This window comes from Papio anubis, chromosome 15, assembly GCF_008728515.1.
Source record: "Papio anubis isolate 15944 chromosome 15, Panubis1.0, whole genome shotgun sequence".
Lineage (NCBI taxonomy): Eukaryota > Metazoa > Chordata > Mammalia > Primates > Cercopithecidae > Papio > Papio anubis.
The window spans coordinates 82,793,286-82,810,945 of NC_044990.1; the positions used below are offsets into that span (position 1 = coordinate 82,793,286).

The 17,660-nt window shown below is 38.1% G+C and overlaps 1 long non-coding RNA gene across 1 annotated transcript; it reads right to left on the reverse strand.

Moving 5' to 3' along the window:
* Positions 1-499: 499 nt before the first annotated feature.
* LOC108582969 lies at positions 500-15,549 on the reverse strand. Its single transcript, XR_001897095.3, has 3 exons — positions 15,465-15,549; positions 8,249-8,334; positions 500-2,528 (listed from the first exon to the last, which is right to left on the reverse strand). It is a non-coding gene; the product is annotated as an uncharacterized LOC108582969 (long non-coding RNA).
* Positions 15,550-17,660: the final 2,111 nt, after the last annotated feature.

Sequence of the window (17,660 nt, forward strand, 5' to 3'; positions counted from 1 at the left end):
TGTTTCCTCTGTTGAGTATTTATTTTCATGTACCTTTTAAGATTTTTAGTTTAATTTAGTCCCATTTGTCTATTTTTGTTTCTGTTGCATTTGGTTTTGGGTCTTAGTCATAAATTATTTGCCTAGCCCAATGTTCAAAAGGGTTTTTTTCTAGGTTTTCTTCTAGGACTTTTAGTTTCAGGTCTTACATTTAAGTCTCTAATCCACCTTTGGTTAATTTTCATAAACGGTGAGTAACAGAGGTTTAGTTGTGTACCTAAGCCCTGGAGATTATGAACCTCACAGAAATATCAGACTCAAACAAAATGCCTAATAAAAATAGTAAACACATTGATTCAGGAGAGGCTAGAGGAAAAGAAAATGATTTATACTTAAAAAGCCAGATTTAGGCATGTACCAAGAATATATTATAAAAAACTTTTCATTTAATTAAAACAAAAAAATAAAATTATCTAGAGGAATAATTTTTACTTAATTTTTACCTGACTCTGATGGAGAAAAGCCTAAATAGTTTAAAAGATAATGGATATGTAGCAACACAATAAATTATATATTCCTGTTTCTAGATTGTACATCGGAGAAAATAATTTTGTTCTATGCCTTGTATGTAAGGCATAAAAGGTCTGGCAACAAAGCAAAATATTCAGAGAAGAAGGCACATGATATATTCTGCCTTTTATGGTAGGTTTTACTAAACTTTAGCAAAACTGGCTTCACAATTTAATCTACTTCCTTTGTTTTTTAATCTGATGTCAATTTCAGTTTACAGTAAAAGGGAAAACCTTGGGCAAATTGCCTCTGTTGGGCAGCATGTAGGTATCATTCCATAACTGATAATCTTTGGTTATTTATCTCAGCTGGTTAGAGGAAGCTTTTAATAAAGTTTAAAGGGGCTACAGTTAGATAAACTGTAAATACAGAAATTATTCTTATGTTTACACAAGGATATGGGATAATGATATATTCCATATCATAAAACAGTTTGACAAATTCAAAGTAGTTCCAAGGCACGATGGAAATCTTTCAACATAATGAACAATGTGGAAATGGGACTAGTGCTTGGGCCTATAATGGCATTATTTTGTCTCAGTGTAGGAGGAAATTTAAGAAGACTGCTATTTTCAAAGATAGCTACAAGTGCTCCCATAGATTTTTTCAATCGGATTTTGCTACTCCTCCTGGGAAATATAGAATATGGTTCTCTTTGCAAATCTGGCCTGGGCAGATGGCTGGCCTAACCAGTAGAAGATGGCAGAAGTGATGCTATACGTATTCTGGATGTGGGTCTCAAGAAGCCTTATGTGCTTATGCTTTCTGTATCTTAGATCACTGCCCTGGTTCTGCCCTGAGACCCACCAGGGAAGAAAACTGGGTTTGTCTGCTGGCAGATGAGGGGTCCCAAGGTAGAGAAGTGAGGAGTGTCAGGCAATTGCCTATGTGCATGGCCAGATACATGAGAAAGGCATGCCGGATCTCAGCTCAGTCATCTTGCAACTGCGTGAGGAGAGCCAGGTGAAAGCACTATGGAACCGCCCCCCTCCAACTCACTAATGGTGAGAAGTTACAAAGCATTGCTATTTTTAAACTACCACAAATTAGGGTACATTTTTATGCAGCAATGGCTAACTGAAGCAATGAATCCTAACCAATTTACTTAGGTTAACTGATCAAATCGAAAACAATCTATGTAGAAGGTTATTAAACATCATGTATTGATATTTTGCTTTTCCATAATTTTGCACTTTCTTGAACATGTATAGATTATGCATTATTCCTTACATAGATGCCTCTCTTAAGGGAAAAATGTGTGAGAGTGTGTGTGTGTGTGTGTGTGTGTGTGTGTGTAATTCTAGATTATTAGATAATTGTATGCAGGAAATGTAGTTTTTTGAGTTTGTTTTTGTATTTTTAAGGCTACAGAAAATAATTACATTTGAAATGCCTTAAACCTTTGCATTCAGTAAATAGTGACCTTTTCTGAAGCCAAGGGTTTGTTTATGACCTGTCTGAAACTTTCTGACCAGAGGACATTTGTGGTGGGTATTGTGAACCAAGGGCTGTCATCAGACACATTTGAGTAGTTCCCATGTCTTTATCTAAGTCCATAACTTAGCCAAAGGCATTTTTGTAGTTCATTAAATTGGCTTTTTGACCAGCTCAGAGTCAACGAGCCAAATGCTAGATAATTGACAGGGCAACCAGAGAAAAATCATTCTTCAGTATAAAGCTGGTAGAGAGAGAAACCTTGAGTTAAATTCTCCAGTCACGCTTGGGCTCAGTTCATTGGGGTGACCCCAAAAGACTTTATTCACAAGGGGCCACAAATGAAATTTGAACATTTTTAACATTTTGAATCTGCTATCTTTTTGTGCAAAATACTCTATTCTAATTTAGCATAGTTCCAAAAACCTGAGGAACAATACGATTGGTTTTCCTCGACTGGTGAATCTTCACGAACACATGGGACATTGTAGATGTAAAAAGCCTGACGTCTAAAACGCCCAGCCATGCTGATGCTCCTGGGTCACCTGGTGAAAAAATATATTGTTATTTTACTTTACCTTTTTGCTTGATAATGATTTAGAAATAAATTTACTTTAAAAATAAGTAAACTGGATGATTAAGTTAGGTTTCTAAATAAGATATTATTTTAGACATTTTCAGCATCTGGCCAGTATCTTCAGGACATTTTGAAAGTGGTTATATTTTTGAGACTTGATTCAATGTAAAAATCAAATTTTAATCTTCCATATATATGTTGGTGCAAATCAATTATCTTATGGCTAAGATTTTACCAAAACTTGTCTGTTGTGATCATTATTTAGGATTTGAATGCTAGCTATGAAAATGTTTTTGGCAAAATTGGCATTATTTTCTTTTTTCTTTCCACTTTTTAAAAGATTATACAATGCACATGGCTCAAGATGCTAATTACCAGTTCATATATTAATACTTAAAAGATCTTAGGTGGTTACAGATTTTACTGAGTTTTATATGTAATTTCAGTTTTATTGTGTTTTTAAAACTTGTTTTCCAAAAGCTTCTATTTTACTGTTGAAAGAAATTAAACTTTAAATCGATGTACTTTGTTTCATACAAGGATGAATTCTGAAAATTTGATCAGTTTTGTAATGTAACGATCTATTTTATTATTCTTCTAAGTAGAATATTTCTACAGAAGAAAGTGAGAATCTTGACTCTGAATAAAACTAAGATGAAAAATTGTCTAGAGTATTTTCAGTTTTGCATGTAACAATTGCAACGCTTTTCTTTTTAATTGAGCAATACATCCTATTATTGGAAGAAAAAGAGAAAGAACTTGTTTTTCCCCCAGAAAAAGAGAACAGAATCATGTAGGAGAGAAAAATTCCTCTTTTAATTAGATGACACCAGTTTAGTTGTTGGGGCCTAGCCAGACTGTAAGCTTGAGGTTTTCTGGGCTATAGAATTATTTTATCTTCTAACTCCACAACTAAATTTCAGTTAAAATCTGAATTGAATTCAATTAAGTTGAATTCAATTTAGTTCAAAACGTATGTACCGAATGTACTGACTTCCACAAGAAGCCACGAGAATACATCAAATAATGCTTTATTTTTCACAACCCAGTACTCACAGGAAAATGAAAAAAAGTGCCACAGAGTTTCAATAATACATGTTCCTCAAATAACATTTATTTTGCAAATAGTTAGTACCTATTATTTTATTAAGCTTAAGTTTTAATAAATTTAGTATTTAAGAAGAGGCAAAAAGCACAAAACATGCTGTAACTTCAAAAATTATTACTAATTTATATTATCATTAAATGCTGGAAAAGAGGTATTAATACTGGTTCACTTATCCCATCAAACATTGCTGTAATGAAACTTTTTAAACTTTCATTAAGCCTATGAAGTCTATAAAGTATGGAAAATGCTGATAGAATTGCTGATATATACAATATTAATTTTATGTTCCAAATGATTAGCATCTTTTAAAAAAATAATTAAAGTATATTCAATGCTAATTTTGTTTTTTTTTTTTATGTCACCCAAAATATTCTTTGACAACAGCTGCTTTAACTTTTTTTATTGTTGGGACTAACAACAGTCATGTAAAAATAAACAGGTACAGAAAATACATTTTTTTCCCTACTCTCAGAAAATAACATATTATTTAACCATAGGAGCAATACTTTTTCAACATTTTTTTTACTTATTATTGCAGAATGGTATGAAAATGCTATATGTTTTAGAAACATAAAAGTATGATGCAGAAATATTCCAGTATGGTCCAGTCAGTATTTATAAATATACATAGATGTATAAGTATATGTATGTTTGTGCATGTGTGTGTGTTTATATATTTAAATTATATTCGCATCTATATCTGTGTCTCTCTATATAAATCTATAAATTTTAAAATAACCTCACATAGCCAATGTCACTCTGCAGAATTTGAGGAGCTTTGGGAAAGCAGAGAAAAAGTTCAAATTGTTCCCATATTCTGATACCCAATTCCAACATGATCCATTCCATCAATCATTTCCTAAAGTCTCAGCGTTATTTCTTCCAGCCTTTGGACATTGCTGTCCAGCTTCACCCCACATAGTATGTGAACAGAGGTAGTCAGCTATGGGGAAAGTGTATCTCTCTACTCTGAACTACCCTTAACATTTCATCTATATTTTATTAAGGACATTTATCCTCATTTTCCTTCTACTAAAGTTTGGTACAGATTTATTTATTTATTTATTTATTATTATTATTTTTTTTTGAGACGGAGTCTCGCTCTGTCACCCAGGCTGGAGTGCTGTGGCCGGATCTCAGCTCACTGCAAGCTCCGCCTCCCGGGTTTACGCCATTCTCCTGCCTCAGCCTCCGGAGTAGCTGGGACTACAGGCGCCCGCCACCACGCCCGGCTAATTTTTTGTATTTTTAGTAGAAACGGGGTTTCACCGTGTTAGCCCGGATGGTCTTGATCTCCTGACCTCGTGATCCGCCCGTCTCGGCCTCCCAAAGTGCTGGGATTACAGGCTTGAGCCACCGCGCCCGGCCGGTACAGATTTATTTAGCTAACAACAAATAAGTTTAAAAAACCTTGATATCCAATTACATATACCTCAACACATAGAACGGACTTTTAAACACAGTGTAGTCAATACAATTTTTGTAATATACCTTGTGTGTACTACCTCATTTAATCCTGACAAAATTCATATAATGTAGCATCTATCATTATATTCATGTTGAGAGAACTAATGCACCAAGAAATTTTATGTCCTGTACCAGGATATGACAGGCTAGGTTTGAACATAGCAAAGTTTAACTTTCAATCACTGTTCTTATCACAGATGTGTTAATGAAGACTTTCCCTGCATAATCTATATTATGTAAGTAAATTGCAAATAACATTTCCTTAAAAATCCTAACCCATCATTTCCATGCTGTGCTAACTTACATCTTGAATATTGCTTTTCTAACCAATCTGAATTGAAGCTATCTAACCTCAATCTGAATCTTTTATCTAAAACTTTATCTTAATGTCAAAGACATAAAAATTATTCTTAAGCTGCAATGGTTTATGCCATGGGACTACATTTTACAAGAATTATGATTAATTATCAATTATATAATTCATAATTTTGTAAAAATGTTCAATCTACAAATTCAATAAATAATTGAATAAAAGTTAATTATGCCTGCCTGTGGGCAAATACTCAGTCTCAAGTCAGTAATTTTGGTGACATAAATTAGCAGAAATTTCCAAAATAATATGCTAGAACTCTCAGACTGTCAGTGACATTCAAAACATGTTCCAATTGTGTTATATGGGATAGCAGCAAAAGCAGATAGATTACAGTAAGCTACAATTTTGACATTGTACTGGCCTTAGGAAATTGTCAGACTTTCCATACCAGCCAACAAATAGAATCAAATGGAATTGGGAGAAGAATCAAGAACTTTTGGCATGTTGTCTTGTCCAAGGACTCCAGTTCAGTCCTACATTTTGATGAGTACATTTTTCCATATTACAACACATTTTTTTATTTTTTAATTTTATTTTTATTTATTATTATTATTATACTTTAAGTTCTAGGGTACATGTGCATAACGTGCAGGTTTGTTACATATGTATACTTGTGCCATGTTGCTGTGCTGCACCCATCAACTCGTCAGCACCCATCAACTCGTCATTTACATCAGGTATAACTCCCAATGCCATCCCTCTCCTCTCCCCCCTCCCCATGATAGGCCCTGGTGTGTGATGTTCCCCTTCCCGAGTCCAAGTGATCTCATTGTTCAGTTCCCACCTATGAGTGAGAACATGCGGTGTTTGGTTTTCTGTTCTTGTGATAGTTTGCTAAGAATGATGGTTTCCAGCTGCATCCATGTCCCTACAAAGGACACAAACTCATCCTTTTTTATGGCTGCATAGTATTCCATGGTGTATATGTGCCACATTTTCTTAATCCAGTCTGTCACTGATGGACATTTGGGTTGATTCCAAGTCTTTGCTATTGTGAATAGTGCCGCAATAAACATACGTGTGCATGTGTCTTTATAGCAGCATGATTTATAATCCTTTGGGTATATACCCAGTAATGGGATGGCTGGGTCATGTGGTACATCTAGTTCTAGATCCTTGAGGAATCGCCATACTGTTTTCCATAATGGTTGAACTAGTTTATAATCCCACCAACAGTGTAAAAGTGTTCCTATTTCTCCACATCCTCTCCAGCACCTGTTGTTTCCTGACTTTTTAATGATTGCCATTCTAACTGGTGAACAACACATTTTTAAAAATAGTCTGCTATTTACTTGTTGGAGATAATCCTTTTCTTGCTGCAGTGGTTAAAAAAAAAGATTGGATCATCATTATTGCTAAAACAACTACTAACAGTGTTGTACCTAAGCAGAGGTGGCCACTCAGAGAGTGGCATGGGATCATGACAGAAAGCTTACACCTGCGCACAAGTTCCTTTCCAAGGAGGTTGTTAGGAAAGAGATTGCATCAGATTGCCATTGTGTCTCAACTTCCAGTAGTTCCTGGTGGAGTTAAGTCCCAGCTGCCCAGAGCAGGGTTCAGCTGGATAATGCACGCTATCATTGGTTTTACTCCCTTCCTACTTCAGCCACTCATCCTCTCCTCCTGGGACAACTTTGCAATAAGCAACCTGTACATGAATTCTAGGGCCAGACCCTGAGACAGGGCTCCATCAACTGACATCGGGAAACCTTAGAGGTCATTAGAGATCATTTAGTCACAAGATTTTTCAGGAATGGTAGTTATGCTTAAAAAATGTTTTATGGGATTTACATGAATTTGGTTATTGTCTGAAGCAGTTAGTGACATACCTGGAAAGCAATGAGCACATTTTAGAGGGTGTGGTCAGTACAAAGCCTATAATTGATGGGGATGAGCAGAGCTAATGTTCAATGGGCACATGCCATAATGCTTGTAAGAACATACCAGTCTTTTATAGGCAATTTGTGTTCTGCTTGGATACTGCCAAGGCCCTCTTAAATAGAATGACACACCTAATAATGAGTAACAAAATATTCAAAGCAGAAGATGCCAAGGGGAAATACTTATGAGGACTCTTGGATACAGAGAGTGCTGCTGAGGAGCTTGGGCTCCTAAGATGGAAAATGAATAGGAGTAGCAAAAACAATGAACAAACAATAATGATGACAAATATTGCCCAACTTGCCTTGCCAGAGTCAAAGCCTAACTGTGATATAATAAAAAGATAAAATATAGATGTGATTAATTATTAAATCTATAAAAATAATGCATGTCCACTGAAGAAAATATGAGAACCACAAAATGTAGGAAATATTAGCAACAAAGCACAATTTTCATAGTTTTCAACACTCAGAAAGTGATTAATTTTCTTTCTCAATTCTCACTTAGAAAATCCCTATATAGTATGGTTCAAAAAATCCACATATGATATAATCAGGTAAGAGGGATTGTGTCACCTAAAATATGTCCTATGGATCAGAAGGGGCAGTTCTCAAAACAAAGATAAGGTATTGTAGAGAAAACGTATGTGGCCTTCACAAATCCAGTCTTTCCACTATGATTGTTGTTGTTTCTAATATTTCTGCAAAGTTTCAAAAACTAGCTTTGTTGGGGTAAAAATTACATATAATACTATTCACTAATCTAAGTGTTTCTGATGAGTTCTAATGAATACATGTAATCATTCTACCACCACAGTACACAAAATGAAAAACATTTTTAACAGTGAATAATACGATACCTTATAATAGTTTTCATTCGATACTTTGCCCCATCTCATTCTGCATCAACCTTTATTTTCTTTATAGTTGTGTCTCTTCTAAATTTCTGTATGAATATAATTACACAGAGTATAAGCTTTTTTGTTTGCTATCATTTTTGCATGATAATGAATCGACTTATAATGAATCTCAAAACCATTATACCATTTAGCATAATGGTTTTGACAGTCATTATTCATAATCCATTATTGTGTATATTAGTAGTCTTTTGTATTTATATTGCTGATGAATATGTTTGGAAGTGGTTCCCTAACTATAGGTTCATCAACATAGTAAAATCATTTTTCCTTTCTATACATTAAAATTTGTACTGAAAAGTTTACTTTAAAGTATTTATTTAAAATAAAAAATTATCTTTTCTAATTTTATTTTATAGTAAAAAAGTATCTATTGTAAACCACGTTATGGCACAATAAGTAAAGTTCTTTTTTTAACCTACAAAATTTCTTTTTTTATTTTTATTTTTATTTTAAGTTCTGGGGTACATGTGCAGGATGTGCAGGTTTCTTACACAGGTAAATGTGTGCCATGATGGTTGCTGCACATATCAACCCATCACCTAGGTGCTGAGACCAGCATGCATTAGCTATTTTTCCTAATGCTCTCCCTCCCCCAACCCTTTGCCCCTGACAGGCCCCACTGTGTGTTGTTACCCTCCCTGCGTTCATGTGTTCTCATTGTTCAGCCCCCATTTATAAGTGAGAACATGTGGTGTTTGGTTTTCTGTTCCTATGATAGTTTGCTTAGGACAGTGGTTTCTAGTTCCATTCATGTCTCCGCAAAGAACATGATCTTGTTCCTTTTTATGGCTGCATAGTATTCCATGGTATATATGTACTACATTTTCTTTATCCAGTCTATCATTGATGGACATTTGGGTTGATTCCATGTCTTTGCTATTGTGAAAAGCGCTGCAATGAACATACATATGCAGGTATCTTTCATAATAGAATGATTTATATCTGTTTGGGTATATACTCACAAATGGGATTGCTGGGTCAAATGGTATTTCTGGTTTGAGATCTTTGTGGAATTGCCACATCATCTTCCACATGGTTGGACTAATTTACACTCCCACCAAAAGTGTAAAAGCATTCTTAATTCTCAGCAACCTCGCTAGCATCTCTTGTTTCCTGACTTATTAATAATCGTCATTCTGACTGGCATGAGATGGTATCTCGTTGTGGTTTTGATTTACATTTCTCTATCAGTGTTGTTGAGGTTTTTTTCATATGTATGTTGGCCACATGAATGTCTTCTTTTGACAAATGTCTGTTCAGGTCCTTTGCACACTTTGTAAAGGGATTGTTTTTTACTTGCAAATCCGTTTAAGTTCCTTGTAGATTCTTGATATTAGACCTTTTCAGATGGATAGATTGTAAACATTTTCTCCCACTCTGTGGGTTGTCTGTTCACTCTGATGATAGTTTCTTTTGCTGTGCAGAAGCTCTTTAGTTTAATTAGATCCCATTTGTCAATTTTTGCTTTTGTTGCAATTGCTTTTGGTGATTTTGTTGTGAAATCTTTGCCCGTGCCTATGTCCTGAATGGTATTGCCTAGGTTTTCTTCTAGGGTTTTTATAGATTTAGGTTTTACATTTAAGTCTTTAATCTATCTTGAGTTAATTTTTATATAAGATGTAAGGAAGGAGTTGCTTCAGTCTTCTGCGTGCAGCTAGCCAGTTCTCCCAGCACCATTTACTAAATAGGGAATTCTTTCCCCATTGCTTGTTTTTGTCAGGTTTGTCAAAGACCAGATGGTTATAGAGGTGCAGTCTTATTTCTGAGTTTTCTATTCTGTTCCTTTGGTCTATGTGTCTGTTTTGTACTAGTACCATCCTGTTTTAATTATTTAGCCTTGTAGTGCAATTTGAAGTTCTGTAGTGTCATGTCTCCAGCTTTGTTCTTTTGCTTTGTATTGTCTTAACCCAAGCTCTTTTTTGGTTCCATATAAATTTTAAAGTAGTCTCTTCTAATTCTGTGAAGAATGTCAATGGTAGTTAAATGGGAGTAGCATTGAATCTGTAAATTACTTTGGGAGGTGTAGTCATTTTCATGGTATTGATTCTTCTTATTTGTGAGCATGGAATGTTTTCCATTTGTTTGTGTCCGCTCTGATACCTATGAGCAGTGGTTTGTATTTCTCCTTGAAGAGGTCATTCACTTCCCTTGTTAGCTGTATTCCTACGTATTTTATTCTCTTTGTAGCAATTGTGAGTGGGAGTTCATTCATGATTTGGCTCTCCTGTTGTTGGTATATAGGAACGTTTGTGACTTTTGCACATTGATTTTGTATCCTCAGACTATGCTGAAGTTGCTTATCAGCTTAAGAAGCTTTTGGGTTGAAACAATCTGGTTTTCTACATATAGGATCATGTTATCTGCAAACAAAGGCAATTTGAATTTCTTTCTTTCTATTTTAATACACTTTATTTCTTTCTCTTTTCTGATTGCTCTGGCTGGAACTTCTGATACCGCGGTAAATAGGAGTGGCGAGACAGGGCATCTTTGACTTGTGCCGGTTTTCAAGGGGAATGCTTCCAACTTTTGCTCATTCAGTATGCTGTTGTTTGCGGCTTTGTCATAAGTGGCTCTTATTATATTGAGGTATGTTCCTTCTACACCTACTTTATTGAGAGTTTTTAATATGAAAGAATTTTGAATTTTATCAAAGGCCTTTTCTGCATCTATTGGGACAATCATGTGGCTTTGTCTTTAGATCTGTTTATGTGATGAATCATGTTTATTGATTTGTGTATGTTGAACCAATCTTACATTCCAGGGATAAAGTCAACTTGATCATGATGGACAAGTTTTTTTGTGTGCTGCTCTATTCAGTTTGCCAGTATTTTGTTGAGAATTTTTGCGTCAGTGTTCATCAGGGATATTGGGCTGAAGTTTTCTTTTTTTGTTGTATCTCTGTCAGGTTTTGGTGTTAGGATGATGCTGGCCTCATAGAATGAGTTAGGGAGGAGTCCCTCCTTTTTAATTATTTGTGATGGTTTCATAAGAAAGGGTAGCAGCTCCCGTTTGTATTTCTAGTATAAGTCAGCTGTAAATCTATCTGGTCCTGGACTTTTTTTGTTTGGTAGACTATTTATTACTGTCTCAATTTCAGAATTTGTTATTGGTCTATTCAGGGATTCAACTTCTTCCTTGTTCAATCTTGGTAGGGTGTGTGTATCCAGGAATTTATCCATTTTATTCTAGATCTTCTAATTTATTTGTACAGAGGTGTTTATAGTATTCTCTGATGGTTGTTTATATTTCTAGAGGGTCAGCGGTGATATCCTCTTTATCATTTTTTATTGTGTCTATTTGATTCTTCTCTCTTTTCTTCTTTATTAGTCTACCTAGCATTCTGTCATTTTATTATTTTTTTAAAAAAGAGCTCCTGGATTCATTTTTTTAAGGGATATTTTTTCGTGTGTGTGTTTGTGTGTGTTTCTATCTCCTTCTCTTCTGCTCTAATCTTGGTTATTTTTTGTCTTCTGCTAGCTTTGGGGTTTGTTTGCTCTTGGTTCTCTAGTTGTTATAGTTGTAATGTTAGTTTGTCAACTTCAGATCTTTCTAGCATTTTGATGTGGGCATTTAGTCCTATACATTTCCCTCTTACTACTGCTTTATCTGTGTCCCAGAGATTCTGGTACATTGTCTCTTTGTTCTCATTGGTTTCAGAGAATTTCTTGATGTCTGCCTTAATTTCACCTAGGAGTCCTTCAGGAGCAGGTTGTTCAATTTCCATGTTGTTGTGTGGTTTTAGTGAGTTTCTTAATCTTGAATTCTAATTCGATTGTGCTGTGTTCTGAGAGATTGTTTGTTATGATTTTGGTTCTTTTGCATTTGCTGAGGCGTGATTTACTTCCAATTATGTCATCAATTTTACAGTAAGTGCCATGTGTCCCTGAGAAAAGTGTATATTCTGTTGTTTTGGAGTGGAGAGTTCTATAATATGTATCATGTCCATTTCATCCAGAGCTGAGTTCAAGTCCTGAATATCTTTGTTAATTTTCTGTCTCAATGTTCTAACTAATATTGACAATGGGGTGTAAAATCTCCCACTATTATTGACAATGGGGTGTAAAATCTCCCACTATTATTGTGTAGGAGTCTAATTCTCTTTGTAGGTCTCTAAGAACTTGTTTTATGAATCTGGGTGCTCCTGTGTTAGGTACACATATATTTAGGATATTTAGCTCTTCATGTCGAATTTACCCCTTTACTATTTTGTAATGTCCTCCTTTGTCTTTTTTGATCGCTGCTGATTTAAAGTCTGTTTTGTCAGAAACTAGTATTGCAACTCCTGCTTTTATTCTGTTTTCCATTTGCTTGATAAATTTTCCTCCATTCTTTTATTTTGAGTCTGTGTGTTTTGCATGTGAGATGGGTTTCTTGAAACAGCACACAGATGGGTCTTGACTATTTTATCCAGCTTGCCATTCTGTGTCTTTATTCTTTTTGAGATGGTGTCTCACTCTTGTTGCCGCCTAGGCTGGAGTGCAGTGGCGAGATCTTGGTGCACTGCAACTGCTGCCTCCCAGGTTCCAACAATTCTCCTGCTTCGGCCTCCTGAGTAGCTGAGATTACAGGTGCTTCCACCATGCCTGGTTGATTGGCTAATTTCTCTATTGTTAGTAGAGACGGGGTTTTACCATGTTGGCCAGGCTGGTCTCAAACTCCTGACCTCAAGTGATCTGCCCACCTTGGCCTCCCAGAGTGCTGGGATTACAAGTGTGAGCCATAGCACCTGGCCCCCATTCTGTGTCTTTTAATTGGGGCATTTAGTCCATTTACATTTAAGGTTAATATTGTTATGTGTGAATTTGATTTTATCAACATGATGGTAGCTGGTTATTTTGCAGAATTGTTTATATGGCTGCTTCATAGTGTCACTGGTCTGTGTACTTCAGTGTATTTGTGTAGTGGCTGGTAATGGTTTTTCCTTTCCATATTTAGTGCTTCCATTAGGAGCTCTTGCAAGGCAGGCCTGGTGGTGACAAATTCCCTCAGTACTTGTTTGCCTGAAAAATATTTTATTTTTCCTTTGCTTATGAAGCTAGTTTGGCCAGATAAAAAATTCTAGGTTGGTAATTTTTTTCTTTAAGATTGTTGAATATTGACCCCAATCTTCTGGCTTGTGGGGTTTCCACTGAGAGGTCTGCTGTTAGTCTGATGGGCCTCCCTTTACAGGTGACCTGGCCTTTCTCTCTGGCTGCCCTTGACTTTTTTTCCTTCATTTTGACCTTGCAGAATCTGATGATTGCGTATCTTGAGGTTGATCTTCTCATGGAGTGTCTTATTGGGGTTCTCTCTATTTCCTGAAATTTAATGTTCTGTCTTGCTAGGTTGGGGAAGTTCTCCTGAATGATACCCTGAAGTGTATTTTCCAACTTGGTTCCATTCTCTGGGTCTTTTTCAGGTACTCCTATCAGTTGTGGGTTCAGTCTTTTAACATAATCCCCCACAGTTCTCACAGGTTTTGTTCCTTCCTTTTTATTCTTTTTTCTCCAATCTTTTCTGCCCGCCTACTTCAGCAAGATAGTCTTCAAGCTCTGGTATCTGTCCTTTCTTCCGCTTGGTCTATTCAGCTATTGATACTTGTGTTCGCATTATGAAGTTCTTGTGTTTTTCAGCTCCATCAGGCCATTTTTGTTTCTCTTTAAACTGGTTATTCCGGTTAACAGCTCCTGTAATGTTTTATCATGGTTCTTAGCTTCTTAGCAATAAGTTAGAACATAATCCGTTAGCTCTGCGAAGTTTATTACCCATCTTCTGAAGCCTCCTTCTGCCAGTTCAGCCATCTCAGCCTCAGCTCAGTTCTGTGCCCTTGCTAGAGACGTGTCGTGATCATTTGAAGGAGAAGAGGCACTCTGGCTTTTTGAGTTCTCAGCATTTTTGTGTTGATTCTTTCTCATATTCATGGGCTTATCTACCTTTGATATTTGAGGCTGCTGACCTTTGGATGGGGTTTCTGTGGAGTCTTTTTCATTGATGTTGTTGTCACTGCTGCTTTCTGTTTTTCTTCTGGCAGTCAGGCCCCTCTTCCATAGGGCTGCTGCAGTTTGCTGGGGTCTATTCCAGACCCTATTCACCTGGTTCCCTCTGGCCTCTGGAAGTATCACCAGTAGAGGCTGTAGACCAATAAAAACGGCAGCCTGCTCCTTCCCAGGGACACCAACCTTATGCTGGCGGGAACGCTCCTGTATGAGGTGTCTGGAGAGTCCTATTGGAAGGTCTCACCCATTCAGGAGGAGCAGACAAAGAGACCTGCTTAAATAAGCAGTCTGGCTTCCCCTTGGCAGAACCGGTGTGTTGCACCCTCGCCCTGGCTACCCTGACTCTCCAGAGGCGGCAGACAGAAAAGACTGACTGCTGATCCACCATACCGCAGCCACCCCTCCCTCCAGGGACTCCTCTCTGATCAGGGATATGAGCGTTCTGTCCATAAACCTCTGTCTGGGGATGCTGACATTCCCACAGAGAGTCCCCGCCTGATGAGGCAGGGCGGATCATCAAGGTCCTGCTTTATTAAAGCAGCAGTCTGGCCTGGAGCTGCCCCCCCGGGCCGCTGCGCTGCGCTGTGGGGAACTGTTCCCGGTGCAGACCGCTCAGTCAGGGAAACACGCGGGCTGGAGCCTTCTCTCCCCGCCCCGGAACTCGGTGTTCTTAGGAAGTCTGCAGCCTGCTGTGGTGGCCAGTGGGGATTCCAGGTAAGTAGGTTTCAGCGTGTGGGGATCCATGAGAGCAAGGCCGCGTGGCTCCCTGGCTTCAGCCCTTTTCCCACGGAAGTGGACCGATCTCCTGCCTCACGGGAGTTCCCAGAGCGCAGGATGCAGATACTCCTGTGTTTCAGCGTCTGCTCCAATGGCTGCCCACCCCAGCAGCCGCTGTGTGTCTTCGCAGCTCTGTGCTTGAGAACCAAGACCCCGGTGGCCTTGTGCTCACGCGGGGACCTCCTGATCAGCAGGTTGCAGGGATCTGTGGAAAAAGCGCCATTTTTGCGTGGAGGGGAAGGATGGGGCCCGGGTAGCACAAGCCCTCACTGCCTCCCTTGGCTGGGGGAGAAAGCTCCCTTTGCCCCGTGTATCTCCCGGTGGGCCCTCACCCCACCCGCTTCTCCTCCTCTGCCTGGGTCACACCAACTGCCTCGTTAGTCCCCATGAGAGAACTTCGGTACCTCCGTTGAAGAGGCAGAATTCACAGGGCGTTTTTGTCCTCCGTGGGAGCTGTAGGGCTGGGCTGTTTGCTCTTCAGCCATCTTGGCTCGCCCTGAAATATTTTTTCGTACTCCCTTTCTGTCAAAATGGTGATAATGAATGTTTATGACATCTGCTATAGTTTGAATGTTTGTGACCCTCCAACATTCCGGTTGAAATTGAATCCCTGTTGTGATGTTATGATGAGGTGAAGGCTTTGGGAACATGATTAAGTCATGAAGGCCTCACGCTCATGAATATGATAAATGGCTTATGAAGGAGGTTTCGGAGAGCTGCCTGCCCCTGCGTCCCTTCCACCATGTAAGGACAGAGCATTCTTCACCACTGGACGAGTCAGCAACGAGGCTCCATCTTGGAAGCAGCCAGCCAGCCTTTACCAAATACCTAATCTGCCAGTGTTTTGATTTTGTATTTCGCAGCCTCCAGAATTAGGAGAAATGAGTTTCCATGGTTTATAAATCACCCAGTCTAAAGGACTTAGTTATAGCAGCAGGAACTGGCTAAGAGCATCCAAATATTAGGGTGTCTCGGCGAAAAAAAAAGGATACAAACACTATGATGTTCATTTTATATCTTTTGCCCACAAATTCCAGAATTTTCTATGGTTAAACTTACCCTCAGTGAGTAATGGTTTTTAAATGTAAATCGAATTGAGCATGGAAAGTACAGAACATGGAAGGACATTTTATCTTTATTATATCTCATTGTTGCATTGCCTGATTTTATCTGTGATGCAGAGTATGTTTTACAATTTGTAGTCCATGAGTAGATGCTTTCTCTGAAAGTTTAACCTTTTCCAAATTATATGTGATATGCCCAGTGCATTAGTTTTCTGGGGTTGCTGTAATGAAAATTTATTCTTTCACAAGTTTGGGGACCAAATATCTGTAATCAAGGTGTTGGCAAGGCCACACTCTCTCTGAAGTCTCTGGTAGAGAATCCTTCCTTGCCTCTTCTGGCTTTGGGGGCTCCTAGCAATCTTTGACCTATGGAAGCACAACTGAAATCCCTGCCTTTGTCCTCACATGGTTTTTCTCACTGTATCTCTGTGCATTTGAATCTCTCTTTCTTTCTCTTATAGAAACATCAGTCAGTTGATTTAGAACCAATGCTAAATCCAGAATGATTTCATCCCAAATCCTACACTAGTCAGAAGTGCAAATAATTTATCCCCAAATAAGGTCATATTCTGAGGTTCTGGGTGGACACAGATTTGGGAGAGACACAATTCAACTCATTAGACACAGGAAAAAAAAAAAAAGAAAAACACATCACCTCAGAGTTGACTTTTATAAGATTTGCTTGTTTCTGTTTTTGTTTATTCTGAGCACCAAAGACTTTAAAGTCACATTCTTTGCATCTAATTTGCATCCCTTACTAGGTTTCCAGACAGGGTTCATTCATTGTAACTTTTTGACAATGATGAAAGATTTTGTTAAGAATACATGAATCTAAACAGTTGGAGGGGCTATATATATATATACTGTTTTCTACCAAACCCAAGTGCAAAGCTGATGGGTTTTGAATTGGAGTACTGATTTCAAGGTTCTCATCACTAAGATCATGATGGTAATCCTTTATCAAAGTAGCTCAGGGAGGGGTATCTGTTCTGATTCAGTCCAGATGTTCTTCTGGATTCCAAGCAGTTTTAATTTAATGTATTCTCATGTAGGATTTTCACTTCTTCCTTTAGGGACATGCATGCTAAAGCAATGCATATGTTTCTAGCACACATCAGTCAGTGGACATTAATAACATTCAGATGATCCAAGCCCCACAACTCCTATCTGCATAACTAATGGGCTTCAGCACCCTTGTCCACATTCCACTCCCCCTTTAGGGTGCTCCAGAATTCTCTCTTGTGTGTTCACAAATCAGTGCTGACTGCATTTGTCCTGCCACCATTGGTCTACTCTGAGACCCTACCTAGGCTGCCACCGCTGGTCTACTCTGAGACCCCACCGAGGCTGGTAGCACTGCCTGGCCACTCCACTGCATATGACACTGCACTCCACACAACACTGATTGAACGCTGCACTCCACACAGCACTCCACTCCACATGGTCAACTTCTCTTCGCAAGGTGTCGTGCAGTGCCACCACCAGTGATTGTTCATGTAGGGATAGAGACCATTTCTCAAGCATTTACAGAGAACT